This window comes from Schistocerca cancellata, chromosome 12 (assembly GCF_023864275.1).
Source record: "Schistocerca cancellata isolate TAMUIC-IGC-003103 chromosome 12, iqSchCanc2.1, whole genome shotgun sequence".
NCBI classification, from domain to species: domain Eukaryota; kingdom Metazoa; phylum Arthropoda; class Insecta; order Orthoptera; family Acrididae; genus Schistocerca; species Schistocerca cancellata.
This window is the reverse complement of record NC_064637.1, coordinates 125699705-125710032: the sequence shown is the minus strand read 5'-3', so window position 1 is coordinate 125710032 and position 10328 is coordinate 125699705. Positions and strand designations below refer to the sequence as shown.

The 10328-nt window shown below is 44.6% G+C and overlaps 1 non-coding gene across 1 annotated transcript; it reads right to left on the bottom strand.

Annotated features, from left to right (window-relative positions):
• Window positions 1–314: 314 nt before the first annotated feature.
• On the bottom strand, window positions 315–387 carry Trnar-ucu (transfer RNA arginine (anticodon UCU)). Its single transcript has one exon. It is a non-coding gene; the product is annotated as a tRNA-Arg (tRNA).
• Between the last annotated feature and the right edge of the window lie 9941 nt (window positions 388–10328).

Sequence of the window (10328 nt, the reverse complement as noted above, 5' to 3'; positions counted from 1 at the left end):
CGAGTAATACGAGAAAACCGCGTAGATCAGGTGATCATGTGAGTTGTTATACTTTTACACGGCAGGAATCTGCACGAAACACTGCAGCCTAGAATTAACGGAACCATATTTGTAAAAACCACAAAAACTGTAATAACAGTCAAGACATAGCCAACGGAAACGTACTTTTCTGAGGAAATATTCCTTCGTATCGCCTATTCTGTGACACGAACTCTCAGATATCGGAAACATTATGTACGATATCTTCTTCATCGCAGTAACTACATAAAAATTCTATTTGTATGGAATTAAAAAAAAAAAAAAAAAAAAAGTTTCATCCCTTGCGGGGATCGAACCCGCGACCTTTGGATTAGAAGTCCAACGCGCTATCCTCTGCGCCAAAGGGACGATAGTGACGCAATCAGTTCAACAGCTTTATCAATGTTGTATACCACGTTAGTACTTCGATACCTATTTCCATTATTAATAATGCTTACTCCTCATTACCGTTGCTGCTAAGTGAACCAGTCTCAGAACGTTTAATGTCCAGAAACTAAAATGAGACAGAAAACAGAGGAATGCTCAATGGCAATGTAAAAAGAGGGAGCGAGTCATTTTCCATACCGGAATTACGGCAACTTAACGAATTCAAAGATTATTTCATAAAACTCTCCTTCTGTTTCAGTGGTGGTAATGAAGTGCGACATTGACGTTACTTCAATACCATACTATACTGAAATCTTTCTTCTTTTTACTCGAACAAACGAAGGAAATATGTATCTTTATGCATCAAAATCAGAAATAATATACGATTCTATAGTTACACACCTTGTGTCAAGGTCGAGATAGAAGATTACAAAAAGACAAAGGTAACAGCCATCTCTCTTTATCCCTAACAGAAGCTTTTTTTGCACCATGCTATTGTGCGCGCTCTTTTTAATTTGAAAAAAAGAGTACGAACTTTATTACTACATCTACGTTCAGTATGTTGTTCAGGAAAACGAAATATATAACTCTTGCGCGAGATATCGGCGAAGGAAAAGTAAACATCCAGTATTTACACCAGGAAAACAACTTTTCAGAGAGTCTAACGTGAAACCCACGGCCTTCCTCCGTTTAGTCAAATTGCATCTAGCTGTATTGTGTTCCACACCACGCTAGGAATGAGATGTCTACAGACAACCGCGTGGCCATGCAGAACTCGCGAGACGTTTAGTATTCTAATTCTGAACGAGAAGGCACAATCCATTGTCTCTGCTTAGCCGAATACGGTAAGAATTTTCCCTTCACGTCAAGATATTGGATCGTTTCTGTAGCTCCCGCTGTAGTCCTCGGTAACAGTGCTTCGGAGAACAAGCGTTCGCCTTAAATACATAACTATCCCGACAATTGTGTCCTCGTCCTGTCAATTCAGCAATGAAATAAGAAGCAGTTGTTTGCAGCTAGCTGTTGACTATAGCATAGGCGTCCGTTAGAGTGTAGTGTAGATTTCCCCCCCCCCCCCCCCCCCCCTTTTCCGGATAAATTTATGGAGACGCACAAACTTCTCGAGCCTATCACACGAAACGTGTATCACGGTCACCGTGACCAATAATTTGTTAATGCACGTATGTCAGTTTTTAATAAGTCGTTATAATACCAACATACGAGGCACAATAAGTAGGAACGTCATTTTAACATAAAAGAAATGCCAAGAGATTGCGAAGATTGTTAAAATACTTTCTTCCAAAATCGTTAAATCATCGGTTTACAGGTTTTTAAATTTGCAGCATTTCACCGTCCCCTTGCCACCTACGACAGTGTGAGCTTCGTACGGAATCAAATGCGAAGAATAAAAATTTGAGCATCGACTTAAATTTTTAGCAGCTTCCAAACGCACTCTCACATCGTGTAGCAGATATATAGATACATTCCTGTCCATGATCTCAAGTTAGCAGCACAACTGAACAGTTGGATACAAATAATAAAATGTTGTTGGAATATACTTACCCTTTTTTAATCTTTTCTACTGTCATTGTCTTGGGATGACTGGTTACTATGAATATTGCATGCTGAATGTCAATTTTTGCTTCGCAACCGTATTTTATTTTCGGTTCTGTATTCTGCCCATGATGTAGGAATAATACAATTTTGTCACCCTGGGGCAGATCACAATCACTTTTCACATAAATATTCTACTTCCCTTGCTTTCAAAACCAACTGGCTCATTGCAAAAGCGCATGACGAAATACATAATAATAATTTTATATTTCACATCTTATTTTTTCATACAACTTTTTTAAGGTGAGGAATCATATTTTTAAATGTCGTGCGTAAATAAAGTCACGTAATTTTATTCTGATGATATTATTATAAATGGCATGGAAACAAATATTCTTATTTTAACTCGGGTGAATGTAGTGACACTTACGCGTCAAAATTATGAACTTCATTAAATTTTGAATATACTGTTTTGTTAGCACTCCGTCTTTAGGCCACGAGTGGTCTACCGGGTAACCGGGACCATTCGATCGCGGTGTCATCCTCAAGGAGGATGTTGATAGGAGGGGCGTGGGGTCAGCACACGGATCTTAATTAGTCGTAACAGTTTCTTAATGTATAAAAGCAATAGCTGTTCTGTTATTTTACATTACTTCGTCGAAGGATAGAATTCCGAAAATGTGAGGTGCTGGAGAATTCATCTTGAATAAGATAACAATAGATACAGTCAGGTTCCGATGGCTTCTAAGTAATAAAAAAAGGTATAACCGATATAACTATAAAACAACTGTTTACAGAGCAATTATTAGTAAAATATACAAAGTCAGTAGTTATCTTGTTGTTAAAATAATTATATGTGTGTGAATAAATGACAGTGCGAAAACAAAGCTGTCACGCCACTCCGATATTACAGACACAATACCTCAGCTCAAATGACAATTTTCCTGACAACATCAAGAATTATTCGTTCACTTTTCACGTCAAAATACATATGGTACAATGACCACTTTTTTATTACAAGCTGAGTTATTTTCTCCTCACACTGTGTTTCAGGCTATGTTCGTCACGAGTTAAGCCCGGATTTCGTTTTTTGCTGCCCGGACTTCCAAAGTACATGCTGCGCTCCTCTTTAGCAATTGTTTCCGCGGCGCCGACAATTAGACAACAGATAACCAAATGCAATAGTAAGGTTATGGCAAAATGTAAGTAAAGATTCAAGTAAGCAGACTGCGTTGACACTTTAACGAGTACTAAAAAGTCTGTTGTTGTTGTGGTCTTCAGTCGTGAGACTGGTTTGATGCAGCTCTCCATGCTACTCTGTCCTGTGCAAGCTCCTTCATCTCCCAGTACCAACTGCAACCTACATCCTTCTGTATCTGCTTAGTGTATTCATCTCTTGGTCTCCCTCTATGATTTTTACCCTCCACGCTGCCCTCCAATACTAAACTGGTGATCCCTTGATGCCTCAGAACACGTCCTACCAACCGATGACCTCTTCTAGTTAAGTTGTGCCACAAACATCTCTTCTCCCCAATCCTATTCAGTACCTCCTCATTAGTTATGTGATCTACCCATCTAATCTTCAGCATTCTTCTGTAGCACCACATTACGATAGCTTCTATTCCCTTCTTGTCCAAACAAAGTTATCGTCCATGTTTCACTTTCATACGTGGCTACGCTCCATACAAATACTTTCAGAAACGACTTCCTGACACTTAAATCTATACTCGATGTTAACAAATTTCTCTTTTTCAGAAACGCTTTCCTTGCCATTGCCAGTCTACATTTTATATCCTCTCTACTTCGACCATCATCAGTTACACTCCTGGAAATTGAAATAAGAACACCGTGAATTCATTGTCCCAGGAAGGGGAAACTTTATTGACACATTCCTGGGGTCAGATACATCACATGATCACACTGACAGAACCACAGGCACATAGACACAGGCAACAGAGCATGCACAATGTCGGCACTAATACAGTGTATATCCACCTTTCGCAGCAATGCAGGTTGCTATTCTCCCATGGAGACGATCGTAGAGATGCTGGATGTAGTCCTGTGGAACGGCTTGCCATGCCATTTCCACCTGGCGCCTCAGTTGGACCAGCGTTCGTGCTGGACGTGCAGACCGCGTGAGACGACGCTTCATCCAGTCCCAAACATGCTCAATCCGGAGATCTTGCTGGCCAGGGTAGTTGACTTACACCTTCTAGAGCACGTTGGGTGGCACGGGATACATGCGGACGTGCATTGTCCTGTTGGAACAGCAAGTTCCCTTGCCGGTCTAGGAATGGTAGAACGATGGGTTCGATGACGGTTTGGATGTACCGTGCACTATTCAGTGTCCCCCCGACGATCACCAGTGGTGTACGGCCAGTGTAGGAGATCGCTCCCCACACCATGATGCCGGGTGTTGGCCCTGTGTGCCTCGGTCGTATGCAGTCCTGATTGTGGCGCTCACCTGCACGGCGCCAAACACGCATACGACCATCATTGGCACCAAGGCAGAAGCGACTCTCATCGCTGAAGACGACACGTCTCCATTCGTCCCTCCATTCACGCCTGTCGCGACACCACTGGAGGCGGGCTGCACGATGTTGGGGCGTGAGCGGAAGACGGCCTAGCGGTGTGCGGGACCGTAGCCCAGCTTCATGGAGACGGTTGCGAATGGTCCTCGCCGATACCCCAGGAGCAACAGTGTCCCTAATTTGCTGGGAAGTGGCGGTGCGGTCCCCTACGGCACTGCGTAGGATCCTACGGTCTTGGCGTGCATCCGTGCGTCGCTGCGGTCCGGTCCCAGGTCGACGGGCACGTGCACCTTCCGCCGACCACTGGCGACAACATCGATGTACTGTGGAGACCTCACGCCCCACGTGTTGAGCAATTCGGCGGTACGTCCACCCGGCCTCCCGCATGCCCACTATACGCCCTCGCTCAAAGTCCGTTAACTGCACATACGGTTCACGTCCACGCTGTCGCGGCATGCTACCAGTGTTAAAGACTGCGATGGAGCTCCGTATGCCACGGCAAACTGGCTGACACTGACGGCGGCGGTGCACAAATGCTGCGCAGCTAGCGCCATTCGACGGCCAACACCGCGGTTCCTGGTGTGTCCGCTGTGCCGTGCGTGTGATCATTGCTTGTACAGCCCTCTCGCAGTGTCCGGAGCAAGTATGGTGGGTCTGACACACCGGTGTCAATGTGTTCCATTTTCCATTTCCAGGAGTGTATGTCCAGTCGTGTTGCAAGGTGTTTGCAATCTGTCAGTCACCTCGATTGCGAGTGTCCGCATGTTCGAAGGTTGCAGGAGTTTCAGATATGTGCAGCTGGCCAGCACACGAGACATCTTACGATTTTGACAGTCGTCCCACCCAACGACTTACCCTGCTTGTGTTCACTGGCAGGTCTCCGTGTACATTCTGTTAGTGCCTATGCACATCTATGATGCCCTGGTGTGAGCTGTTGCCAGCACTCCGATCGGCAAGAAAGCTGCGAGAAGATCGATAGTAGGCACTATAAAACGCCCCGTTAGAACAATTTTATACAAGACTGTGCTTAACCTGACAGACTGTGCTTAACCTGACACACAATATTTTTAGCGCAACGCAATCTGACTTTCACTGGAACTACTGCAATACAGCGAGCGCCACTACTGCCAGCTAAATAAAAGATTCAAACTACTGAAGGCACTAACTACTGATAGGGATAGTTAGCAAATGAAAGATTTTAATAGAGAACAAACAATGTATTTATCTTAATACTCATAATATATATAGCAGTTCATGACAAATTACAAAACTCCGCCATCTCTCTCCCCACATCCACCACTGCTGGCGGCTCACCTCCAACTGCGCAACGCTACGCGCTGTTCACATCCAACTGCCCAATACTACAATGGCTGGCAACAATGCAAACTGGCCACAGACTACACACAGCACAGCCAGTGATTTTCATACAGAGCGCTACGTAACGTTGCCAATAAGAAAACATAAACAGCCTACTTACAGCACCAGAGCAAGGGAACCTATCAGGAAAGAGGCCAAAGACAGACTCAGAGGAACCGTTCCGCCTACGCCCTATCGGCCGCCAGTATTTAGATCGCCGATTCAGACCGAAGGGCCAGTCTGTCACAGTTTCAGTGGAGTCATCAGTAGCAGCCCAGTCACAGGCAGCCGCGGACAGCCAGAGGCTCAGTCTCGGGGAGCACGTTGCGACCAGAGTAGTGTAGATAGCGGGAGTTTATCATCGGCAGTGAGGCTAAAGTGGACTATTACAGAAGAGCTTGTACCACAACACCTGGACTATCTTTAGTGGCTTCCTGTTTATGTTAATAAAGAACTCTAAATATATGGCGTTTCAGTCTTCGATCGCTATTCTTTATTTTCAATTACCGGTTTCGGGCTAGCTGCCCATCTTCAGATCATATGTTGTAGTTACAGAGTAACTTGTCCGTACAGAACACACAGTTCACTGTCATAACAGTTCACTGTCATAACAGTTCACAGTTCACTGTTATGACAGTGAACTGTGTGTTCTGTACGGACAAGTTACTCTGTAACTACAACATATGATCTGAAGATGGGCAGCTAGCCCGAAACCGGTAATTGAAAATAAAGAATAGCGATCGAAGACTGAAACGCCATATTTTATTTAATGAACGATCGCGGAATTCCCAGTGAGACAACCATGTCTAGTTTTGATAAAGAACTCTGTTAATAAAAGCGAGCAGTTATGTTATATAAAGAGAATACTGGCCACCAAACAACCTCCTCTTCGCATGGCACAAGCCTACAGTGACAACGAGATGACAGAAAAAGTAGTGGTACAGGGTACTCTCCCCCACGCACCATACGGTGACTTGCGGAGAGAGTACACTACTGGCCATTAAAATTGCTACACAAAGAAGAAATACAGATGACAAACGGGTATTCATTGAACAAATATATTATACTAGAACTGACATGTGATTACATTTTCACGCAATTTGGGTGCATAGATCCTGAGAAATCAGTACCCAGACAACCACCCCTGGCCGTAATAACGGCCTTGATACGCCTGGGCATTGAGTCAAACAGAGCTTGGATGACGCGCACAGGTACAGCTGCCCATGCAGCTTCGACACGATACCACAGTTCATCAAGAGTAGTGACTGGCGTATTGTGACGAGCCAGTTGCTCGGCCACCATTAACCAGACGTTTTCAGTTGGTGAGAGATCTGGAGAATGTGCTGGCCAGGGCAGCAGTCGAACATTTTCTGTATCCAGAAAGGCCCGCACACGACCTGCAACATGCGGTCGTGCATTATCCTGCTGAAATGTAGGGTTTCGCAGGGATCGAATGAACGGTAGTGCCATGGGTCGTAAAACATCTGAAATGTATCGTCCACTGTTCAAAGTGCCGTCAGTGCCAACAAGAGGCGACCGAATCGTGTAACCAATGGCACCCCATATCATCACGCCGGGTGATACGCCAGTATGGCGATAATGAATACACGCTTCCAATGTGCGTTCACTCCGGTGTCGCCATACACGGGTGCGACCATCTTGATGCTGTAATCAGAACCTGGATTCATCCGAAAAAATGACGTTTTGCCATTCGTGCACCCAGGTTCGTCGCTGAGTACACCATCGGTAGCGCTCCTGTATGTGATGCAGCGTCAAGGGTAACCGCAGCCATGGTTTCCGAGCTGATAGTCCATGCTGCTGCAGACGTCGTCGAACTGTTCGTGCAGATGGTTGTTGTCTTGCGAACGTCCCCATCTGTTGACTCAGGTATCGAGACGTGGCTGCACGATCCGTTACAGCCATGCGGATAAGATGTCTGTCATCTCGACTGCTAGTGATACGAGGCCGCTGAGATCAAGCACGGCGTTCCGTATTACCCTCGTGAACCCACCGATTCCATATTCTGCTAACAGTCATTGGATCTCGACCAACGCGAACAGCAATGTCGTGATACGATAAACCGCAATCGCGATAGGCTACAATCCGACCTTTATCAAAGTCGGAAACGTGATGGTACGCATTTCTCCTCCTTGCGCGAGGCATCACAACGTTTCACCAGACAACGCCGGTCAACTGCTGTTTGTGTATGAGAAATCGGTTGGAAACTTTCGTCACGTCAGCTCATTGTAGGTGTCGCCACCGTCGCCAACCTTGTGTGAATGCTCTGAAAAGCTAATCATTTGCACATCACAGCATCTTCCTGTCGGTTAAATTTCGCTTCTGTAGCAAGTCATCTTCGTGGTGTAGCAATTTTAATGGAAAGTTGTGTATGTTGGTGTAGATGTAATTTCTATGAATCTTGGATGACCACTTGAGCATTCTGCTACCATTCTTGTAACGCACTCAACGCTACTTTACTGCTTTTGATAAAGTCATTTTATGTCTGTATTTTAATGGGTATCAGAGGACCGTTTCCCGTTTATTTGAGACGTGCTTTCTTCGGTAAATCGTGTTCGTCACAATTCTGTCTTCTACATCAGTTAGAGGCGTTAGAATAGAACCCTTTCATTAATTATTCATTATCTGTTATTTCATATTTCTGTGTACTTTAGTAATTCGCAATTCTAGCCAATATGTGGCTATTTGACTGCTGGACCACAGCTACAGCTGCAGGGAGTTAGCTGCTGTTAACGAAGGCAGACGTGTGTGGCTGAATCGTATGCGTTATCGAGTTAATCTTTGTAAACAGAGGCCTACATAGCCTAGTTACCTGAAGTACGAGAAACTGCTTTGCTCGTATGGACTGCTTGTTAGAGAAATAGTTTCAGCTTCAATTATTTGAAATGAATGGAGTTGTTAGGTCTGCTTGTTAGCAGTGTTACCTTACTGCATATTTTGGCGGCCAGCTGATAGAGGTGAAACTTAATTGTGCCATCAGCAGCTCTATGAGTCAAGTTCAGCATTGCCACGTAACTTCTTGCTGACAATACTGGACAGCTGCCTTAGATTCTCTGCAGTGTAGTGCATTTATTGCCAACAATTGTGCAACATAGATATCATTTTACTCATTATGTTCTGTTTCAGGGGTCCCGAAGTAAAACTGGAGGGGCTCATTACAGTACTTCGTGGCGACCCAGCTTCACAGCTGCAAAAACCTGGACTGTCAGCTATGGTTGGTGGGGAGAACTGAACACTGTACATGCCAACTATTGCTAGCCTTGAGGAGAAGACACGAGTGAACCTTAAAAAGACACTCGGGGAACTTGCTCTGGAGAACGCTTATGAGGTGAGTTACAGTGTTTTATTACAAATACCCCTCCTGTTTGCAGTGTAGTAGGGCAAACTTGTTTTAAAAAGAACAATTTTTTCTTTCGTTTATCTTACTCTTTAATATTACTAGTTTCGTGTTGTCCATTCTCTTAGCTATAGGATTTGTGTCTGAGTGCAGGTGTGTGTGTGTGTGTGTGTGTGTGTGTGTGTGTGTGTGTGTGTGTGTGTGTTTGTGTGTGTGTGTGTGTGTGAGAGAGAGAGAGAGAGAGAGAGAGAGTGAGTCAGTGTGCGCATAGTGCCATCCTTGTTAGCACACCTGACTTACTGTTTTGTCGTAATGGGAATGAAATATCGACTACCACTCTGATGCCCAAAAAATGGATCTTTCTTTTGGATAGCTCTCATAATTTAAAATAACTGTCTGAAACACATAGTCGAAGGATCTGTAAAAGTGACTCATTACAATTATTTGGAATTTCTGGTAGGCAGAGCGAAAAGGATGTATTGAAAGTAGACCAGGGACCTACGAGTTACTCGATTACGAACTGTGATATTAAAGAATCTTTTTTATGTTGCTCTATCGTGTATCCCTCAGTGGCAGTGTGTATGTGCAACAACAAGGGAGATCGAATCGTTTACAAGGACTGTCTGGATACACACTGAAGCGCCAAGGGAACTGGTTCAGGTATGCGTATCAAATGCAGAGATAGGTAAACAGGCAGAATACGGCGCTGCGGTCGGCAACATCTATATAAGACAACAAATGTCTGGCGCAGTTGTTAGATCGGTTAACCCTGCTACAGTGGCAACTTATCAAAATTTAAGCGAGTTTGAACGTGGTGTTACAGTCGGTGCACGAGTGATGAAGAGCCGATTTTCCCGTACGACCATTTCATGAGTGAATCGCTAATATCAGGAGTCCGGTAAACCATCAAATCTCCGACATCGATGCGGCCGGAAAAAGATCCTGCAAGACTGGGACCAAGGACGACTGAAGAGAATCGTTCAACTTGAGTGAAGTGCAACCTTTCGGCATATTGCTGCAGATTTCGATGCTGGACCATCAAGTGTCAGCGTGCGAACCATTCAACGAAACATCATCGATATGGGATTTCGGAGCCGAAGGTCCACTCGTGGACTCTCGATGACTGC